General features: G+C 43.2%; 1 protein-coding gene across 2 annotated transcripts in view; it reads right to left on the minus strand.

Annotated features, from left to right (window-relative positions):
• The window catches only part of USP42 (ubiquitin specific peptidase 42), a 71814-nt gene extending 49940 nt beyond the window's left edge, over positions 1–21874 (minus strand). The window contains exons 1-2 of one of the 2 annotated variants that reach the window (XM_047838773.1): positions 21804–21874; positions 18303–18458 (exon numbers count right to left, since the gene is read on the minus strand). The gene's annotated coding sequence lies outside the window, so the exon portion shown is untranslated. Of the gene's footprint in view, positions 1–18302; positions 18459–21586; positions 21734–21803 lie in introns of those variants that run through there. The other variant, XM_047838772.1, reaches the window with a different exon arrangement.
• Positions 21875–22430: the final 556 nt, after the last annotated feature.

A 22430-nucleotide genomic window follows, 5' to 3' on the forward strand; every position in this document is an offset into this window, starting at 1 on the left:
TGCTTTAAGGACCAGGCACTCCTACACTAACCTGAGTCCTTCCCATGGCCTAACTAACCCCTTACACCAAGCCCCACCCGCCCCACCTACCCTGGGACTGTGACCCGGACCCTCCCGGAGGCTACCTCCTCGCCACGCCCATTCCCTCAGTCTCCTTTCTGCTCCCCTCCTAGTCTTTACTCTCTTTTCAACCGTTATTTTTCTGTGACCTCCGTGATCATCCTTGATCTTGCAAAAACACAGGTCAGACGTTGCTTCTGCCTCTTCTCGACCCACAGAACAGTCTAAACTCCTTCACCTGACACTGAAGCCCCGGTGGCCTTTCCTCTTGTGTGTGTCCCAGCCCGAAGAGACATCTTCCTACAAACACCCAATTCCTACATCTGCTTCTAGAAGCCCTGCTTGAACCCCCATCAGAATCTTACTGCTCCCCCTACAGACCACACATATTTTTATGGTGGCACTTAATTCACTATTGTTATGGAAAGAAATCACTTGTGTGATTACAGTATCACCTGTGTGCTTGGAGCAGAACACTGAAGTCGTTTGAGGACACAAAAAGGGGAAAGGTGAATTCCAAACCTCCAAAATTCAGTGCCCACTTTTGGGATTAACACCGCAACTTCCTGATGAAGAATGGTTATGGAATTTCACCTTCGCGGCCCTTTCAACACTAATAAAAGGTCTGCGAGAGCAGGAGGGCCATAGGCATGGACGCAGTAATTTACTTGCCTTCCCCAAATGACTTTCAGATGATTAAATACAGAAGGAGAAGGAATTAAAGAGCCAGATCCTTAATATTCACCTAAGTCTTGTGGTAGTTCAAACTGCTACCCTTGGAAGTCACAGGAGACGTTTGCCTTCTAATTTCATTTTCCGTTTTGCATTCCATTGACAAGCTGCCCCACAGCCCTCCTCTTAACACAGTACCTGAGCAACTTAGATAGGAAAGGGGGCTTTTTACAACACCACCGCTTAGCGTTCTCTACCAGACAGGCTCTTGTGGGCGAGGTTACTGACCCCTCTCCACCCTCCTCTGTGCCTTGAAAGCAGAGGGCTTTTTCCTCCAAAGAGTTTGAGTCCTGATTATTATAACAGACTGACAACATAAGTGGAGAGGTTGCAAGGGATATTAGGAAGTCCATGAGCTGGTCTTTAACTGAGATAATAAGCCAAACTGCCCCAGAAACTTGTTTTCTTCCACAAAGTGAGCGCTATTTGGAGATTTCACTTTGCCTCAGTGCTGACAAACTGTGTGACCTACAGAGATTACTTAGCCTGTTGCCTTTATCAAATCTGCCTTTATGCTGGAGGCAAACTCACCCCAAATGCCCCACCTCCCAATTCAGATAAAGAACAGAAAGTGTCCCAGTGATACATTAGATTTTGCGAGAACCTCCAGACACGTAGGGAGCCTATAGCGGGTGCTGTAAATGCCCCACCAGATCCCCTTTATCCCGCTGATGCACCCCTTACCCTCCCAGCTGCTGAGTGTTAGCTGCTAATAAGTCACAGCTGCCCCTTCTCTCACCAGCTGTTCCTGGCTGAAGGGGGAGCTGCCTCATGGGCAAGTTGACTCTGCCTCCCACCCCTACCCCCACCCCCACCTTGCAGCCTACACCGGTGGCCTACTGACAAAGAGGTCCTGAAAGGCCTTGCCTCAAGTTGTGACCCAACTAGCGGTGCAGCGCAGGCTCCAGAGGTCCAGTCGGATCAGAAAGAAGTTCGTCTTCCACTACATCCCTGCTTGACTCCTTCCCTGCCCTCTTCCTTCCCTTTCCCTCCAGAGCACACCCTTCATATAGTACGTGCATCTGAATTCTGTTTCAAGCCTGGCTTAAGATGGCAGGTACCAGGAGAGGTCCCAGGAAGCAGAGTCTAAGGATAAGATTCCAGGCGACAGGTGAGACACTGGTCGCCATGAAGCTGTATAAAAATCCCACCCAGGGGAAGATGGGATGGGAGGTGGATAGAAGGGCATAGGCTGGCCTATTCAATCTCCCTGGTGTTTGGGAATGTGGGGAAAATAGTCATTGAAAGAACTGTGAAATTCGATGACTGGCCCTTTAAAGAAGGAGCATGGCAGGTCCTGGGCAGTTAGTCATCAATATAAAGCAAAGCATAAAAGCCAGAGAGATGGTTTAATGCCTTGTCGCAACCATCATCTGCAGTCAGAGGACAGGCAGTCCTGAGGACCAGGCCCAGGGGTCCACTTAGAAGAAGCAGAACTTTGGGGCGCCTGGGTGGCGCAGTCGGTTAAGCGTCGACTTCAGCCAGGTCACGATCTCACGGTCCGTAGGTTCGAGCCCCGCGTCGGGCTCTGGGCTGATGGCTCAGAGCCTGGAGCCTGTTTCCGATTCTGTGTCTCCCTCTCTCTCTGCCCCTCCCCCGTTCATGATCTGTCTCGCTCTGTCCCAAAAAAATAAATAAAAAACGTTGAAAAAAAAAATTAAAAAAAAAAAAAAAAAAAAAGAAGCAGCAGAACTTTAAAGTGATGGACTCGAAGGGGCGCCTGGGTGGCTCAGTTGGTTAAGCGTCCGAATCTTGATTTTTGGCTCAGGTCGTGATTTCTCGGTTTCGTAAGTTTGAGCCCTGCTTCCGGTTCTGCACAAGCATCATGGAGCCTGCTTGGGTTCTCTCTCTCTGCCCCTTCCCCACTCACACTGTCTCTGTCTCTCTCAAAATAAATAACTGAAACTGTAAAATTAAAAAAAAGAAAGAAGTGATTGACTTGTCAGCCATGGTCGGTCTCCAACACCAAAGTCAGGGCTCAGATAAAGAAGAGGTAGAACACCAAGACTAGGGACGATAAGTTAACCACAATGAACTTCAGATTGCTCTGAACCCTTTGGGCTTTCAGAAGCGGCCCAGCCCAGCCCCCCAACCTAAAGACGAGGCAGAAGCCTCAAATGAGACAAGTACTCTACAATACAGTGCTTTCTTTAGGATCTGCCCACAGGCCCCATGGCCACCAGACCGTCACTAAGGTTAGGTCTCAGTATGGCCCGATTGGATAAATGTTAGGCCTACTTAGGGAGGAGAGGAATGATACATTGAAGTAGCCAGGGCCTGGCTGATATACACCAGCAGGACCGTAAGTAATCCTGTAAATGGATCTCAAGGGGCTCGATCAAGAGGAGGGGAGCGGTAATAAGGGATATAGAGGCACCCTCCCACAATACTGATCTAACACTTTGTCAAGGGCCTCCAGTGGCCAGTACTGATACACTGTATGCATAGTACTTGGCAAAAAGAAGTGAGCCACACTACGTCATGACACACCAAGAGTTCCGTGGAAGATAGTGGAAGAAGGGCTCAATAGGCCGAGGGAAGTGCACATCGGAGAATGGATACTACCAACTGACTATCCTACGAGCTGAAAAGGCCTGGGGGGCACTTTGCTTAACAAGGCCAAGGGGGTGGGGGCACCGTCAGCTTGAAGAAACTCGGTGGTGGCTATCGTCTGTAGGCCAGAGGAGGGATAGGATCCTAGAATTACAGAGGCTGAATGGCAGCACTTACCCCTCAGAATCGAGGTGGGCATGAGTGGGCAGCAGGATCAGAGTGGCAGATACGAGCATCTGACTCGCAGGGATCCACGGAGGAGGCTAACAGATCATGGGGCAAGGTAGATGGGCAGTCAACAAAGACATACTACCTACAATCAAAGGATATATATATGTAAAATCTGGATGTGCAGAAGGCTGAGGTCACCTGACTTTCCCAGTGGAAAGTGAAAATCACCATTTGATACAAGAGAAGCCAGATCCATAGAAGTGTATACAATAGTGATTCTCCAAATCCTTCACCAAAGAAGGATTTAATTGGGTTTAAAGGATTAATTGGCCATTTAACTGGGTAACCATACACTAGGAGAGAGGAATACCTGGATATTTCTAAGCTGTTGGTTTAGAGAGACAATGAGGACAGATGGGAACCCAAAGCACCCCCAAAGCTCCTTTTTTTGCTAAGAGAGTAGTAACATGTGGGGACAAGACACACATTGGATCTGTGGGCCCCAGAGGTCATTTCCCAAGTTTCCAAACTTAACATCCGAATGGTCATACTTCCAGGTTGACAGAACCCTCACATTGGTTCCTTGACCTGTAGAGTATGAGCCAGTCTAGCAGAAAAAGCAAGCTGGAAGCCTTCACCCTCTCTTTGCCCTCTCTGGCCAAAAGAATAACTCTTCAGGGAATAGCTGAGAATATTAGTGCTGTACCTTATGGATATAAAGGCTGCAGGGCTATTGGTCTTTGTCACATGCCCATTTAACTCACCAGTCTGGCCCCTGGAAAAAACTGGATGAGTCAGGGAGGATGACAATCGACCACTGCGAGTGTAACTATCAAGGACTCATCTAGCACCAACTTAATTCCACCACCCAGGCCGCCCTGTCCCTGGGAACTCCACACCCACAATAGAATGGAGGACTTAGAATCTCTCAATCTTTGCCCTATGCCCCTGGGAACAAACAAAACCAGGCCCTTTACCTCTTACGGCTTTCACTCACCATCACTATGAACAAAGAGGAAATAAGATAAACATGAAAAAAATGGAGTAGCCATAAAGCACATTCAAAAGAAGTACCTACAGTATTTTGACACAAAAAGAAGAAAAGAAAGAGTGCTCAGATGACACCATCAATAGACTTGTCCCTGCAGCCTGGGCGGAGATACAGTCATCACAGAGTGCTGTTTGGGGACAGACAGACTAGATACAAATTCCGGCTCCAGCTTTTATTTATTAGTTGAGTTCTTTGGTCTTGCTTTGGACTCTCGTGAAATGAAAGGCTTGTTTAACGTATCAAAGCCGACTTTATCCTAATGGATAATTAACACCCCCTCCCCCCAACCCAACATAAGATATGAAAGCCCAAAAGTTTTCAAGAAAAGATACATTTGACTTTCTGAGGACCACAGTCTCCTATGAAGGAAATCTGAGACTAGGACTCAACAAATCTTAGACCAGGTTTATTTTGAGGTTAATAGATCCCAAGTCACTCCTTTATGTATTGCCAAAATATTAATTTAGAACCCAGAATAAACCATGCACTGGAGATACTGTATCTACTTTCCAGAGGCCATTCTGTTTAGAATACAGAGTTATACATAATTAGCTACTTCACATTGTGACAGTGCTCTAAATTAAGAAGGTAAAGTTTAGAGGCGTTGGGAATAACCCTCCCAGTAGATGACATTCAGGAAAAATTTTATGAAGGTGGTGACACTGAAAATGGGTCCTTGAGGGTTGAATAGAACTTTTTACAGGCAAAAAAGGGATAGGAAAAGGATGCCAGGATTTGAGGAGCAAATACTATTTGGGAGCAAAGTCTGTCCCCCCTTAGATCTGTTGCCCTTAGGGGCGCCTGGGTGGCTCAGTCAGTTGAGCGTCCCACTTCGGATCAGGTCATGATCTCACAATTCATGGGTTTGAGCCCTGCATCGGGCTCTGTGCTGACAGCTCAGAGCCTGGAGCCTGCTTTGGATTCTGTGTCACCCCCCCTCTCTCCCTCTCCCCAACTCTCTCTCTCTATCTCTAAAATATATGTAAAAAAAAATTTTAATAACTCTGTTGACCTTGGAAATGTGCACAAATGAACACTGATAATACAGTTGATAGCAAGGAGAAGGTTCAATGTGTAACTTGATTCAGCAGACCAGGGGTTTCAAAGGAGAAACTGAGTGGTCTAATCAGGTCTAACTGGCTGGTTGAGACTATAAGGAAAAATCTCACTTCCTAGATTTACAATGGAAATAAACACCTGTCCAATTCATGAACATGAATGCATGTTATCCTAAACAATGATTAAACACAGTCCTGGAAGTTTGCCCCCCACCCAAAAAAACCCACAAGATATTTCAATCAGAATGGAGAAGACGTATCTTCATCTGTATACCGCAACTTGAAAAAAAGAGAAAATATGTGAAACTCTGAAGAGTTTTCAGAAAACTGGCTGATTAAAACATGAATATAAAAAAATCAATTGAATGTGAATTTACTTAATGCCATGGAATTGTACACTTGAAAATGGTTACAATGATGAATATTTTTTGTTTATTTATTATTTATTTAGGGGGGGAAGGAGGGGCAGAGAGAGAGTGAGAATGAGAATCCCAGGCAGGCTCCACACGCGGCTCCGCGGGCTTAGTGTGACCCATTTCCACAAGCCTGGCTGAAATCAAGAGTCGGATGCTTAACCGACTGAGCCACCCAGGCACCCTGATAAATTTTGTGTACCATTTTACCACGGTAAAAAAGCCAACCGGAATCTATATACTAGCAATATCTAATTAGAAAAATAACAAACATAATCATGGGGTTAGGGTTAGGCTAAGGCTTTAAAATGCTAAGGAACAGCTAATTCCTTAGCTAAAGCTAAGGCTTTAAAATGCTAAGGAATAAATAATAAACTTGAAAAATGTGCAGGGCCTAAAACTTATGATCAAGGGTCCTAAAGAAAGATTTTCCGAATGAAAAGATTTTCTGAGTGTACTTCAGTTTTTAAAGATTATAAGTACAACATGACTGATCCCAAAGAATTCTTTCCAGAACTCAATAAGATACCTATAGTATGAAGATCAAAATAAATTTATTTTTTTAATTTTTTAATGTTTATTTATTTTTGAGAGAGAGTGTGACTGGGGGACGGGCGTAGTGAGAGGGAGACACAGAATCTGAAGCAGGCTCCAAGCTGTCAGCACAGAGCCCAAAAAGGGGCTCAAACCCACAAACCGTGAGATCATGACCTGAGCTGAAGTAGGAAAGGAACTTCAGAGTGGGCTTTCCTGCAGCCCACCGAGACTGAGCCCTGCAGATTGAGTGGCAACGTGCAAGGTGAAATTAGTGGGGGCAATTCAGAGCAGAGAGACTCAGAGACAGAGATGGGAAGAGCGAGTCGAGAGAGGAAAGGCAAGGAAGGGGCGTGGAGCCTGACGCAGGGCTCAATCTCATGACAGTGAGATCATGACCTGAGTCGAAATCAAGAGTCGGACGCTTAACCTACTGAGTCACCCAGGTGCCCTGTGTTTCTTATTTTTCTAATCCTAATTCTAACTCACCCTGGTGAGTATTTGAAGGAAACTTTGTCAGAACTCTCAGAAAAACTTCTCACCATACGGCTGAACTTGGCAAAAGATGCCCCAGGAAGAAGGCCAAAAGTTTCTCTGTTCGGAAGAATGACAATCAATGTCTGACGACAGACTCAAGTCTCCACAGAGTTTGCAAAAGACAATACTACTAGTTGTTAACCATTAACCAGAGGTTATTATGTGCCAGACATTACTTCTAAAGATTTACACATGTTGATTTATTCAATCCTTGCAACTACCCCATGAGGTAGGTATTATAAGCATTTCCATTTTATGGGTGAGTTAAGTGAGGCAAAGAGAGGTTAACTGGTTCAAGGTCATACAAGCTAATAAATGGAAGAATCCACATTTTTAAAAAATTTTTTTAATGTTTATTTATTTTTGAGACAGGGAGAGACAGAGCACGAACAGGGGAGGGTCAGAGAGAGGGAGACACAGAATATGAAGCAGGCTGTGGGCTCTGAGCTGTCAGCACAGAGCCCAACGCGGGGCTAGAACTCACGGACCGCGAGATCATGACCTGAGCCCAAGTCGGCCGCTTAACCGACTGAGCCACCCAGGCGCCCCAGAATCCACATTCTTAAAGCTCCAAGCCGACTCTGTCCTGGAGAACTCTCTGTAATGATGATAAAATCCTGTGCTAACAGAGTGGCCACTGGTCACCTGCAGTCGTGGACTACTTGAAACGTGGCATGGTATGCCTGAGGAGGAACTAGATTCAAATTTTATTTAATTTTAACTAATTTAAAATCTTTAACATGTATTCATTTTTGAGAGACAGAGAAAGACAGAGTGTGAGCGGGGGAGGGGCAGAGAGAGAGGGAGACACAGAATCCCAAGCAGGCTCCAGGCTCCGAGCTGTCAGCACAGAGCCTGACATGGGGCTCGAACCTGATCTGGAGTCAGAGGCTCAACGGACTGAGCCACCCAGGTACCTCTAAGCATTCAACTCTTGAACTTGGCTCAGGTCATGATCTCACGGTTTGTGAGATTGAGCCCCGCGTCAGCTTGGGATTCTCTCCCTCTGTCTCTGCCCCTCCGTGACTCATGTGCACGTGCTCTCTCTCTCTCTCTCTCTCTCTCTCTCAAAATCAATAAATAAACATTAAAAAAAAAATACTGCAAGAAACAACTTAAGTGAGAGAACGTCTAAGACCATGAAATACATACAGCTCAGATGAAGGGAAGGGAGAAATCTGGTAAGAATTACAAAATGTGGACATCAGGGAGGAGAGGCCCGGCAAATACATGAAATACAACACAGACCGACTCTGCCTGGGATCACGGATTTCTTTTCTGGTCTTCAACCTACTCTTGTGGGCTCTGAATAAGCAGTCGGGACTAATGCTATCCAATAAAATATAAAGTGAGCCACATATGTATTTCTAAATTTTCTAGTAGTCACATTTAAAAAGGGTGTTTTTTTAAGTGAGATTAATTTTAATAATATATTTGATTTAATCCAAAACACTCCAAATATTATCATCTTAACATGTGGTATGAGCCACATTTCAGGTTGGCAGTGACTGGCCTAGTGGATAGTAAAGGTCTGTGGAATACTAATCATCAGTTTAAAAAAGAAACTACTCTACATCACCTAGTGGGCAGAAGTTCCATAAGGCACATTATCCAGTGATAAAAGCAAGCCGCAGAACTCTTTAAGAAACCCCAAAACTCTTTAAGCACTATATCTCGAGTTTCCATGATATTCAATAACTTAACAGAAACTCCTTAGAGATGGCTCCATTGGAGACTATCATCGTATTTATAGAGCGTACCCAGGAATTTTTACTTCATTGTTTTTTTTTTTAAAGGGTGGTAAAATACAACGTAAAACCTCTTATTTGGACCATTTTAAAGATTTTTTATTTTGAATCAATCTCTCTCTACCCAACATGGACCTCAAACTCACAACCCCAAGGTCAAGAGTGGCACACTCCACCGATCGAGCCAGCCACGCGCCCCTCATTTTGACCATTTTAAAGTGTGCAATTTAGTGACGTTAGGTACATTCACAATGTTATGCAACCATCAACACTTACTAGTTCCAGGATTTTTTTTCACTACCCTGAAGTGGAAACCTCCTGCACATTAAGCAGTCACTCCCTGTTTTCTCCATACACCAGCCCCTGGCAACCATTGTATCTGGCTTCTCTTATATCTTCATCTCTTACATCTGGATTCTTTCACGTAGCATGTTTTCCAGGTCTGTGCACACTGTGGAATATATCAGTATTTCATTCCCTTTTATGACTGCACCATATTCCATTATACGGACACAACACATTTTATTCATCCGTTCTTCTGTTGATAGACATTTGGGCTCTTCCTGCCTTTTGGGCGTCATGAACAGAGCAGCTAGGACCCTTGTGTACAAGTTTTAGTTTGAACACCTTTTTTCAATTCTTTTGGGTGTGTGTGTACCTAGGAGTGGAATCTCTGGGTCATGTGGTCAGATCTGTGTTCAACTTATTGAGGAACCATTACGCCATTTTCCACAGTGACTGCACCAGTTTATATTCCCACCTGCAGCGTTTGAGGGCTCTGATTTCTTTGCATCCTTGCCAACACGTATTATTTTCTTTATGCTTTTCCTAGTGGGCGTGAAGTGGCATCTCGTTGTGGTTTTGTATTTCCCTAATGATGTCGAGCATCTTTTCACAGGCTCATGAGCCATTGCATATCACCTTTGAAGAAATGTCAATTCAAGCCATTTGTCAATTTTTAAATTGGGTTATTTGTCTTTTTATCGTTGACTTGTAAGAGTCCTTTAAGCTGGCTACTAGAATCTTTTCAGACATGATTTGGAAATATTTTCTCTCACTCTGGGGTGATTGCTTTACTTTCTTGATAGTGTCCTTTAATGCACAAAAGTTATAAAATTTGAATGAAATCCAGTTTATTTTTTCTTTTTTGTTTGTGCTTTTGGTGTGGATTTTTTTTTATACTCCCTTTATAATATTAAGGGTGTTCCCTTCTATTGTTTGTCGGATGGGTGTTTTTATCATGACACGGTGTTAGATTTTGTCAAATGATTTTTCTATATGATTTAAGAGGATCAGGAGATTGCAATCTTTTCACCTTCCTTTTCTTAATGTGGTATATTGCACTGATTGATTTTCCCGCTTGCTGACCCACCCTTGCATTCCTGAGATAAATCCTACTCAGTCACAAGTTTAATCATTGTAACATACTGCTGGATTCGGTTTGCGAGTTTTCTGTTGAGAATATTCCCATTTATATTCATAATGGATATTGGTTTGCAGGGTTTTTGTTTTTTGTTTTTTTAAATGTTTATTTAGTTTTGAGAGACAGAGACAGAACCCAAGCTGGGGAGGGGCAGAGAGAGAGGGAGACACAGAATCCGAAGCAGGCTCCAGGCTCTGAGCTGTCAGCACAGAGCCCAACGCGGGGCTCAAACCCACAAACCAAGAGATCATGACCCGAGCCAAAGTCAGATGCTTAACCGACTGAGCCACCCAGGCACCCCTGCAGGTTTTTTTTTTTTTTTTAAGTCTGTTTATTTATTTTAGAGAGACAGAGTGTGAGCAGGGGAGGGGCAGAGAGAGAGAGAGGAGTGAGAGAATCCCAAGCAGACTGACTATGCATGGGGTCAGCACAGAGCCTGATACAGGGCTTGAACTCATGAAACTGTGAGATTATGACCTAAGCTGAAATCAAAAGTTGGATGCTTGGGGCGCCTGGGTGGCGTAGTCGGTTAAGCGTCTGACTTCAACCAGGTCACGATCTCGCGGTCTGTGAGTTCGAGCCCCGCGTCAGGCTCTGGGCTGATGGCTCGGAGCCTGGAGCCTGTTTCCGATTCTGTGTCTCCCTCTCTCTCTGCCCCTCCCCCGTTCACGCTCTGTCTCTCTCTGTCCCAAAAATAAATAAACGTTGAAAAAAAAAAAAAAGTTGGATGCTTAACTGACTGAGTCACCCAGGTGCCCCCAGTCTGCGGTTTTCTTGTGATGTTTTTGTCTGGCTTAAGTATCAGGATAATGTTGGCCTTGTAAAATGACACAGAAAGTGTTTTCTCCTTTTCTATTTTTTCGAAGAGTTTGAGAAGTATTGGTGTTAATTCTTCTATAAATATTTTGTAGAATTCAGTGGTGAGGCCATCTTGTCCTGGACTTTCCTTGTTAGAAGGTTTTGTTTTGTTTTAAATTTTTTCAAAGTTTATTTACTTATCTTGAGAAAGAGAGAGCATGAGCTGGGGAGGGGAAGAGAGAGGGAGAGAGAGAATTCCAAGCAGGCTCCACACTGTCAGTGCAGAGCCTGACACAGGGCTCAATCTTACAAACCATGAAATCATGACCTGAGCCGAAACCAAGAGGCAGATGCTTAACCAACTGAGCCACCCAGGTGCCCCATGTTGGAAGGTTTTGGATTATTGATTCAACTTCCTAAATTGTTACATACCACATTAATAGAACCACATGATCTTGTCAATTAATATAGGAAAAGCCTTTGACAAAATCCAATAGTCTTTCATTATAAAAACACTCAACTCAGATTTTCTATTTCTTTTTGAGGCAGTTTTGGGAGGTTGTATGTTTCTAATAATTTGTCCATTTCATCCATTTATGTATTTCATTGGTGTATAATTATTCATAGTATTCTCTTAAAACACTTTTCTTTTGTAGGGTCAGTAGTAAGATCCCCATTTTCAATTCTGATTTTATTAATGAATTCTCTTTTTTTCCTTAATCTAACTAAAGGTTTGTCAGTTTTATGAATCTTTTCAAATAACCAAATTTGATTTTATTGATTTTCTCTATTGTTCTAGTCACAATTTCATTTATTTTCACTTCTACCATTATATGTTTCCTTCCTCTCCTAACTTTGGACTTAGTTTGTGCTTCTTTTTCTAGTTCCTTAAAGTATAAGCTATTAATTTGAGATCTTTATATATATATATATATACATATATATATATACACAAATATATATATACTTGTGTATATACATATATACTTGTATATATATACTTGTATATATACATATATACTTGTATATATATACTTGTATATATACATATATACTTGTGTGTGTATATATATATATATATATATATATATATATATAGTTTGTTTTGTTTTTGGTTTTTTGTTTTTTTTTTTTAGGGGTGCCTGAGTGGCTCAATCGATCGAGTGTCTGACTTTGACTTTGGCTCAGGTCATGATCTCACTCATTCTCTCTCTCTCTCTCTCTCTCTCCCCCCTCCCCTGCCCTCTCTCTCAAAAATAAAAAAACAAAATAAAAAAAATATATATTTTTTATTGTTAACATATAAATTTTAAAGTTAATTTATTTTGAGAGAAAGGGGGGAGGAGGGGCAGAGAGGGAGGGAGAGAGAGAATCCCAAGCAGGCTCCACACTGTCAGCACAGAGCCCAACGCAGGGTTCAAACTTATGAACCATGAGATCATGACCTGAGCCGAAATCAAGAGTTGGACGCTTAACCCACTGAACCACTCAGATGCCCCAAGACCTTTCTTTTAAATATAGACATTATAGCGCTAAGTTTCTTTTTCCATTGCATGTCATAAGTTCTGATTGTTTTTGCTCATCTCCCAGTATTTTCTTATTTATTTTGTGATTCCTTCTATGACAAAATTGTTGTTTAAAAATGTATTGTTCAGGGGTGCCTGGGTGGCTCAGTTGACTGAGTGTCCAACTCTTGAATTTGGCTCAGGTCATCATGACTCCAGGGTCAGGGGATAGTGCCCCATGTGAAGCTCCACATTGAGTGTGGAGTCTGCATGGGATTCTCTCTCTTTCTGCCTCAGCCCCTCTCCCCCGCTCACGCACTCTCTTTCTCTCAAAAGAAACAAGAATGTATTGGGGTGCCTGGGTGGCTCAGTTGTGCAACCTGTGCAACTTCGGCTCAGGTCATGATCTCATGTGTGGGTTCGAGCACTGCATCGGGCTCTGTGCTGACAGCTCGGAGCCTGGAGCCTGCTTCAGATTCTGTGTCTCCCTCTCTCTCTGCTCCTCCCCCTCTCATGCTCTGTCTCTTTCTGTCTCAAAAATAAATGTAAACATTAAAAAAAAGAAACAAGAATGTGTTGTTTATAAATAAAATTTAAAATATATATATTTTTTAAAAAGGGCACCTGGCTGGCTCAGTAGGAAGAGCATGCAACTCTTTATCTTGCAGTCGTAAGTTCAAGCCCATGTTGGGTGTAGAGATTAGTTTAAAAAAATGATAATAAATGAACTTAAAAATATATTTAAAAGAAATGTATTGTTTAACTTACATATTTGGTGAATGCTCTAGTTTTCCTTCCAGATTTCTTGTTTCATTCTATTGTGGTCAGAGAAGATATTTTGTGTGATTCCAGTTCTGTTAAATTTATTGTGACTTAACATATATAGTCTGCCCTGGGGTGCCTGGGTGGCTCAGTTGGTTGAGTGTCCAACTTTTAATTTTAGTTCAGGTTGTAGCCTCACAGTTGTGAGATTGAGCCCCTCGTGTAGGGTTCCGCTCGGTGTGGAGCCTGCTTGAGATTCTCTCTCCCTTTCCCTCTGCCCCTCACTTGCTCATGCTTTCTGAAAAAAAACAAAAACAAAAACAAAAAACAAAAAAACATACAGTCTGTCCTGGAGAATGCTGACTTATAGTTTTGTTCACTTCCTTTATTTTTCTGCTGATCTTGTTTAGTTACTTTATTCATTATTAAAAGTGAGGTATTTAAGTCTCCAAACTATTATTGTTGAACTATTTCTCCATTCAGTTCTGTCAACTTTTTCTTCATTTATTTGGGGGCTCTATGAGGTATGTATATAATTCTTATATCTTCTCAATGAATTCATCCTTTTATCAATATATAATACCCCTCTTTGTCTCTTGTAACAATTTTGACTTAAAGTCTACTTTACACGATATTAATATAACCACTCCAGCTCTCTTTTGGCTATTATTAGCATAGAATATCTTTTTCATTTTTTGAAAATTTGAAAGGTAGAGGGTGGAGTTTTGTTGTTTGTTGTTTTGTTTAAAAAAATTTTTTAGGGGCGCCTGGGTGGCTCAGTCGGTTAAGCGTCTGACTTTGGCTCAGGTCATGATCTCATGGTTTGTGAGTTCAAGCCCCATGTCGGGCTCTGGGCTGACAGCTCACAGCCTGGAGCCCGCTTCAGATTCTGTGTCTCCCTCTGTCTGCCCCTCCGCTGCTTGCACTCTGTCTCTCGCATTGTCTCAAAAATAAATAAACATTAAATTTTTTTTTAAACATTGGATATGTTGAGTATTGTTTTAAAAAAAAGAAAGAAAAGAAAGAACAAAAGGCTCCCTAGTTCCTTACAGTTTGGCTCTGTGTTGGGGCATTCCTTCAACAATTAGCCAGGCTGTTTACAACTCTGCCTCAGCCTTCACATCCTGATTATGCAGAGTCTAATGACCAGCCAGCAGTGAAAGCTTATGATCTTCCCAGGTCTTTGCTGAGCATGCATCCTGCCCTGGCCATGCACATGGATTTCTAGGTTGCCCAGTATATGACAGAGTTTTTCAAAGCCCTTTTCCCCAAAGTTTCTCACTTTACAGCTTTTTCTCCCCAGCGTTGTCTATTGTTTATCTCAACAGTTATTTTTTGCCCCGTTGGTGGCTTGTCCATTTGGTTTTCATTCTTTTCCAGTAACATCCTCCATGTAGCCATGGCCATCTTTCCACCCTGAGAGAGTTTTAGTTTTAGATTGGGAAGAACAAAGGCATGTCCCTTGTGTCAGTCCTTCAGGGGACCCACAGGCAAGTCAAAAAAGACCAACAGAATTCCTTCAGATCAAGGTCTCCTGAAATCCTGGACTAGATGTGCACATTGGGAATGCTGGCTGCCTTCAAGACTGTTGCTGTGGTCTTGGATGGGGTAAGGCTAAGTTAGAAGGCCAGAACTGAACCCAAGACTGCTTCAGTGGTCTTTCTCATGGTTAAGCATTTGCTTGGTGACTGTAAACCAGTGACTAGCTTCCAGAGTTTTTACAAAGTTGATTCTGACAGTTTTTGCCAGGATTTTCAGTGATATAGGGAGAGACAGCCCCTGGAGGTCCCTACTCTACCATTTTTGCTGACATCAATCTTAAGAGGTTTTTTTAATGTCAATTTTTTGTTTGGGCATAATATATAAGTGGTGTTACATATGGAAAATATGAGAAACGTGGTCACTGGAGGTCTTCAGAGAGTTTGAGAAGCACTAATCCCCAGTCTCTTGGTTATTCTACTACTCCATTCCCCCCACACACACACTTTCTTGGGAAAATGGTGAAAACTATATATCAAGGTGACTTTGCATTGTTCTGTCATCCACACAGATGTTGGAATTGAGAGCAATCAATTGAGGAGGAGGATGGACAAAACACAGTTGGAGACTGTGTCCTTCCCATGAACATAAGGAGATGACAAGGGAGTCAGAAGACAAAAGTAGACAAAAGAGCAGTGATGTATAATGGAATGAGCTTTCAAATGAAGGAGGAAAAACACAAAGAACCATATAACATCTCAAATTTAAAATAATTTATATCTACCAGGAACAAAGCCATAATGTGTGTTATTGCCATAATGATTAAATGCAGTTCTTGTGTTTTGGACCAATGAAGAAACACAAGAATAAAATAAGATGAGAGAGAGAGAGAGAGAGAGAGAGAGAGAGAGAGAGAGAGAATCAATATAATCAATAGAAGCCTGGTCAGAGTATAAAAGATTGGCTGATTAAAAAAGATACATATGTAAGCCAACTGTTCTCCATGAATTAATAAGAACAACTTAGAGCATGTTATGAGCAGTGACTCTCATCACAGTAGCTGAAGACAAAATAGCAAATAATAAATAACAAATTGAAATAACTTACAGGATGTAAATGAAGAACATGACCAAACATAACCAAGGGAGACTTGCTAAATGATGGGGTTCTAACTCAATATTGAACTGGTACCATGTGGTTGGATTATAACTGTGATGAGACTGATTGCGAACGGATTCTTCCTGGAACATAATACATTGCTTATAAACTAAATATATAAGACCTGTCTAAGAAAATGTTTATTTATTTTGAGATAGAGCAAGAGCAGGAGAGGGACAGAGAGAAGGGGAGAGAGAGAATCCCAAGCAGGCTCCACACTGTCAGTGCAGAGTCTGATGTGGGGCTTGCACTCACGAACTGTGAGATCGTGACCTGAGCTGAAACCAAGTCAGATACTTAACTGACCGAGCCACTGATGTGCCCCAATATACAATACCTTTTAATTGGGTTACAGGTGTAGTGTAATGAATTACAAGAGGATTCTTTCTGGAAGTTAGTGAGACTGTTGTAAATGTTGTCTAGGCAAGTAACACATTAAATTATGAGTACAGCTATGTACTCTGGCCTTCTCTTCCCTTTCCCTCAACAGCTCATTCTTCCATTCATTCATCAATTTTCCATTTGGGCGTGTCCCTTGAGCATGCAAGAGTGTGTATGATACAGAGACAAATGAGGAGCCCAGAGATGTATTTGGGGAGGAAAGAAGTGGAATTTGCTTCAAAAAAGTAATATCTACAATAAAGTGTACTAAGGGCTCTCGGGGGTGGGTACAAGCACTAGGGAAGTACAGAGTGGGGGGCACTAACATAGGCAGATGACAGGAGAGCTGTGAGGGTGGTGCTCTGGGCTGAATTGTGTCCTCCCAAAATGTTGGTGCCCTAACTCCCACTGCCTAAGAATGGGATCTTGTTTGGAGACAGGGTCTTTATAGAAGTAATCGAGTTAAAAAAAAATGATGTCCTTGGGGTGCCTGGGTGGCTCAGTCAGTTGAAGGCCCGACTCCATGCTGGGCATAGAGCCTGATTGAGATTCTCTCTCTATCCCTATCCCTGTGCCCTTCCCCTCCTCTTTCTCTCTCTCAAAAAAAAAAAAAAAAATCTAAAAAAAAAAATGAGGTCCTTAAAGAGGGCCTTAATCCAATGACAGTGTCCTTATTAGAAAGGGAAATTTGGACCCAGATGCACACATGCAGGGAGAACACCACGTGAAAGTGAAGGCAGGGATTGGGGTGATGCTTTTACAGGCCAAGGGAATGCCAGTGATGGCCAGCAGGCCACCAGAAGCCAGGAGAGGGGCATGGACTCAGACCCTCCCTCACAGTCACGGAGGAACCAACCCTGTTCACACTCTAATCTTGGACTTCCAGCATCCAGAACTGGGAGAAGATTCATTTCTGCTGTTTAAGTGTCCCAGGCTGTGGTGATATGTTATGGCAGCCTTAGCAAACTAATAAAGGGAAGGAGGTAGTATGTTATGTACAAATGCAACAGGTCACATTTCATTACAGACCTAAAGAATAAGTAATAGAAAATCAGGAAGCATCTGGGTGGCTCAGTCGGCTGAGCATCTGACTTTGGCTCAGGTCATGATCTCACTGCTCATGAGTTTGAGCCCTGCGTCGGGCTCTGTGCTGACAGCTCACAGCTCGGAGCCTGGAGCCTGCTTCAGATTCTGTCTCTGTCTCTCTGCCCCTCCCCTGCTCACATTCTGTGTGTGTCTCTCTCTCAAATATAAATAAATATTTTTAAAAAAGAAAAAGAAAATCAGATGAGGCAGGGGCTGGGGCAGGGGAGTGTTCTGGGCAGAAGGAACCAGATTTGCACTTATTAATCTGTTTTTAAATTTTCTGTATCTTATGATGTCTTGACGTTTTAACAAGCTTGCTGGCCAGCAGAGACTGTCCCTCCCAGGCCTTGGCTAGCCAGTTCTTAGAGATAGCAAAGGGCTCCATCAATCAGTATAAACCAACCAATCCCAAGTATACAGACCCAGCCACCTCCATATCGAATGGTCACATACAAGCCAATATTTCCTTGCCCCTAAAATCATCCCAGGGCCAGGTGCCAAGCCAACCCTATAGCCCAAAGCCTGCTGGAATGATTCCAACTAGCCAATCCTAAACCACTTACTCTAAATAGAGTGGAAGCCCCAGTAAAAGTTCTGACTCAGGCTCTCCCCCTCACCCCTGTCTTCTGCCACCTGACCAAAACCTGGTGCTTCCCCTGTGGCTCTGCATGGTATGTGGTGACCCCCTCTCTGGAACCTGTGAGTAGAAGAGATTTCTTCCTTCCAAGTCTCAGGTTTTGTTTCCTCCTGTGGCTGCATGACTTACACCCAACATTCGTGTTCTTTGGTTTCAAGGACAGGTGCAGGGGTGAGGAGAGAACCGGGGAGACGGAAAACATAAGGTTTAACTCACCTTGATGAATGAGGAAGATACAAAATTAAACACTTGGAGAAGAAATCTTTCTGCCTAGATTCTAATGGCGAAAGGCCAATGAGGAGATGCTACCATCAGGATCAGAATATCTGGCTTGAGGGACATCAGCCAGTGGTGGCAAGAAGGATCAGCCTCCTAGGAGCAAAGAGGAAGACATTGTTAGGAACAGTTATTAATACTAGCAAACAGTTGAGAGTTTCCTGTGCCCCAGGCACCTCTTCTATATGATTTGTTAACTCATTTACAACATGACTATGAAGTAGGTATAATTAGCATTTCCATTTTACAGATTAGAAGTTAATTACTTTGCTCATGATCTCACAATTAGTGTCAGGACATATATTCCTCAGCGTTGAACTGTGTGTGCACAGATTTACTGTAAGACTGAAAATGGGGGCTTGCGATGGGGATTTTCTTAGGTGGGCACGACAGCATATGCAAAGGCTGAAATGAAAGACAGTGAGGGAAGAGAGAGCTCAGAGTGTAGATGATCTTAAAGAGTTGTTGCAGCAAATCCACATCTCTCTCTGGAAAATATCTCAGCTTAGTACAAATAAGGAGGAATACAGAGGTTTTGCTGTTACCAGAGTGGTTTCTCTGATCTCAACATTGGCCATGAGTGTCTGTGGTGAGATGAAGTCTCCTGGACATAACTGCTTATGGGGTAATAAGGTAATAAATACATTAGAGCTAATAAAAGAATATATTAATAGTATCACTATTGTGATATTATTGTATACCAGGTATATCTTCTATATAATCTATATGAACTACACATGCTAACTCATTAATTATATTCAAAAACACTTTGAGGAAGGGAGAATTAGATGTCCCTTTTATAGGTACCAAAAAACTAAAAGGAAATGGCTTAAAAACAAATAAAACCACCAGGCAAATAAATGGGGTGGAGAGTAGTCAGAAAGGGAGTATCATGGGCAATACATCTCCCATCACTGCTGGGAGATCTGAAAATATTCTTCATCTGTGTCCTGTTATAGAAGCTCTGTATGTTAGTATTTAAAACGCAAGAATAAACAAGTTCTTGAAGTCAAATCATTTACTGAAAAAAGCAAGTTTTAGAACAATACATACAACATGTGGTAAGAATCCCAAAACTAAAGTCCAAACTATTATATGCTTTCTATGGGAACATGTCTGTGCATGTAAATGAATAGAAAAAGATTTGGGCAAACAGAAAGTGAAAAGCACTTAATTCTCCAAAGGGGGAAGATGGGACAGAGTCTAGTCAAATGGAACGTGACTCACACGGAATGTTTTATATATATTTTCCCAGAAGGGTTTACCTATTCCTTGCGTAATGATATTAATAAACATTTTGTTTTGAGAAGGCATGTGTTTGACTCTAGAAAAGTGCACCCTTAAGGCATTAGTGAGCATAACAGAGAAAATGCTTTGAGGTAGTTATAAAAGATGATAAACAAAAGGGGTGCCTTGGTGGCTGAGTGGGCTGGGCGTCCAACTCTTGAGTTTGGCTCAGGTCATGATCTCATGGTTTGTGGGGTCCAGCCCCGAGTCCCAAGTCGAGCTCTGTGTTGAGAGCACAGAGCCTGCTTGGGATTCTCTCTCCCCCTCTCTCTGCTCCTCCCCCACTTGGGCACTTGCATGCACACTCTCTCAGAATAAACATTAAAAAAAAAAAGGTGATGTACAATAAAAAAATTTATTTCTGCACTGTAAAATTTGAGAGGTTGGTTCTAGGATTTCTGGCCAGCAAGTTTGATATGTTTGCTCCGGGAGGACCTACTTTAAACAGCTAGCAGTCATGAGTATGTACTGAGTAATCTGAAGTTCCTTTTTATAAATATGTCCTTACACTTTCATGTTAAGAACTTATTGGAAGGAGTCATTCCAGACATTAAAATGTTTTAAGTGTTCATCTGAGCAATAAAATCATTCATTTACGCGTTTAATTGCAGGGTCCTCTTTATGAGTTTGCACACAAGTGAGAAAAAATGATGGGTCAGTTAGACAGCAGAATTCTTGCACTATTAGGTGAGGAGAGGAGAGGGATGTTAAGAGGACCTGAGAAAGGTGAGTAGGAAAGAACCAGGCGAAATGGGGGTTGGGCAGGCAGTGTGGAACACAGGTGGAACAGCACAGGTCCGGCTGAGGGTTTGGAGGCCCAGTGGCTAACTCAGGTCAGAAAAATATCCCAGAGTAAGCCCGGATAAAAAAAGAAGACCAAAGGAGAGACTACTCCTTGGACTCAGAGTTTCCCTGGTGGGGAGTTTGGTACTGTTAATAACCCTGTTTTACACTCAGGAAAATGAGGTAGGAGGTTAAGTAACTAGGTTAACCCATCAGTACAAATCTAGCCTTGCCAGAGATCCCCAAATATTTCCTACTGTAGCCTAATGACTCGCCCAACAGCTCTGAATAAGCTGACTGAGAGACACCATGAAACAAACTGAAAACAATGAAGAATAGACCTACTTCAAGGCAGAGGGTTCTCAAAGAACCAGAGAAAAAAGTGAGTCGCAGAACAATACGTAAAGTTGCACCTTGTGAGGCAATAAAAACACAAACCCTAAATAATATGTATTTTCTGTGGGGTTATGTGGATGTACAAATAAGCATAAAAATATAGAGGCATCTGGGTGGCTCAGTGGGTTAAGCCTTGGATTCTTGGTTTCTGTTCAGGTTGTGATCTCACAGTTCCTTGGATTGACCCTCGAGTTGGGCTCTGTGTTAACTGCACAGAGCTTACTTGGGATTCTCTCTCCCTCTCCCTCTGCCCCTCCCCTGCTGGCGTGCACTCTCTCTCAACATAAATAAATAAACTTTAAAAATATATGTGTATATATATATATAAATATATTTGTACAGCCTGGGGCGCCTGGCTTGCTCAACTGTGGAGTATGTGGCTCTGGGTTAGGGGTTGTGAGTTAATGCCCCGTGTTGGGTGTAGAGATTACTTAAACATAAAAAAATCTTGGAATATCTACATACTGGAGTTACATAGACAGTATGTAAGCAAATATATTTATTGGGATTTGTGTGTATATAAATACAATCATATACACGTTTTATATGTATAAAATTATCTATATTTTATGCATTTACATACATGCATATGTATATGTGTACACACACACACACGCATATATCCTTGCATTATTACCTGGAGTTTATGTTTTACTGTCTTACAATATGGCATTTTACGTACTGATCCCCAACTTGTTTATATATGTGCGTTTGCTAATGAAATAAAAATCAGGACGCTCAATTTATAAATTGCTTACTTCAGGGGAGGGGAGAAAACCCGAGACTGGGTGTAATGGCCAGCCGGAACTCTAGACCTTCTCGAGGACCGCCGAGAGGGGCGGCCGGGACCTCAGGTTGGGGACCCCCGGCCGTGGCAGGAACCCAGAGTCCATGCCCCTTGGGCCTCAACGCGAGACCAGCCCACCAGAGCGCCTGCGCGTGGGTTGCGCCTCTGCAGAACGAGCCCATCCTTACCTCCCAGGAGAGGCGAAGGGCGGAGCCTGCGGAAGGGCCCGCCCCCGCCAGCGGCGCGCGGGAGGCCGGGCGGGTCTTCCGCCTTGCGTGGGGCTACTTCCGGATCCGGTGGCGAAAGGCGCGAGGTCCGAGTGCGGCGGCGCTGGGCTGGCGGGCTGGCGGGCTGGCGGGCTGGCGGGCTGGCGGGCTGGCGGGCTGGCGGGCTGGCGGGCTGGCGGGCTGGCGGGCTGGCTCTGGGCGGGCGGTGGTAGGAAGTATTCCCGGCCCCGGGGGGAAGGGCTGGGACCCCAGGCGTGTTGGCTAGGGGTCAACTTGGCTATTCTTGTAGAGGGAACGGCTTGTGGACCAAGAGCGGGGTGTTGGAAGATGTGTGTGCGGCACACCTCAGTTAACCGTTGAAAAGAAGCTGTAACCGTCAGAAAATCTCACCTTAAAGCAGGAGAGTAAAGGATGTCAGAGGCAGACACTCCCAACAGGCTCAGAGTTACTCTGATTTGGAAGATGATACTTAGCGCACGGCAGCTAGAATCCAGTCTCCCAGGAGCCAAGACTAAAGGAGCAGACCTAATCAAAGAAAATAACGCTACTGGGTGATAAAGAGTTGGCCGAAAATATGTCAGTGGGTTT

The sequence above is a fragment of the Prionailurus viverrinus genome, chromosome E3, assembly GCF_022837055.1.
Source record: "Prionailurus viverrinus isolate Anna chromosome E3, UM_Priviv_1.0, whole genome shotgun sequence".
Classification (NCBI taxonomy): domain Eukaryota; kingdom Metazoa; phylum Chordata; class Mammalia; order Carnivora; family Felidae; genus Prionailurus; species Prionailurus viverrinus.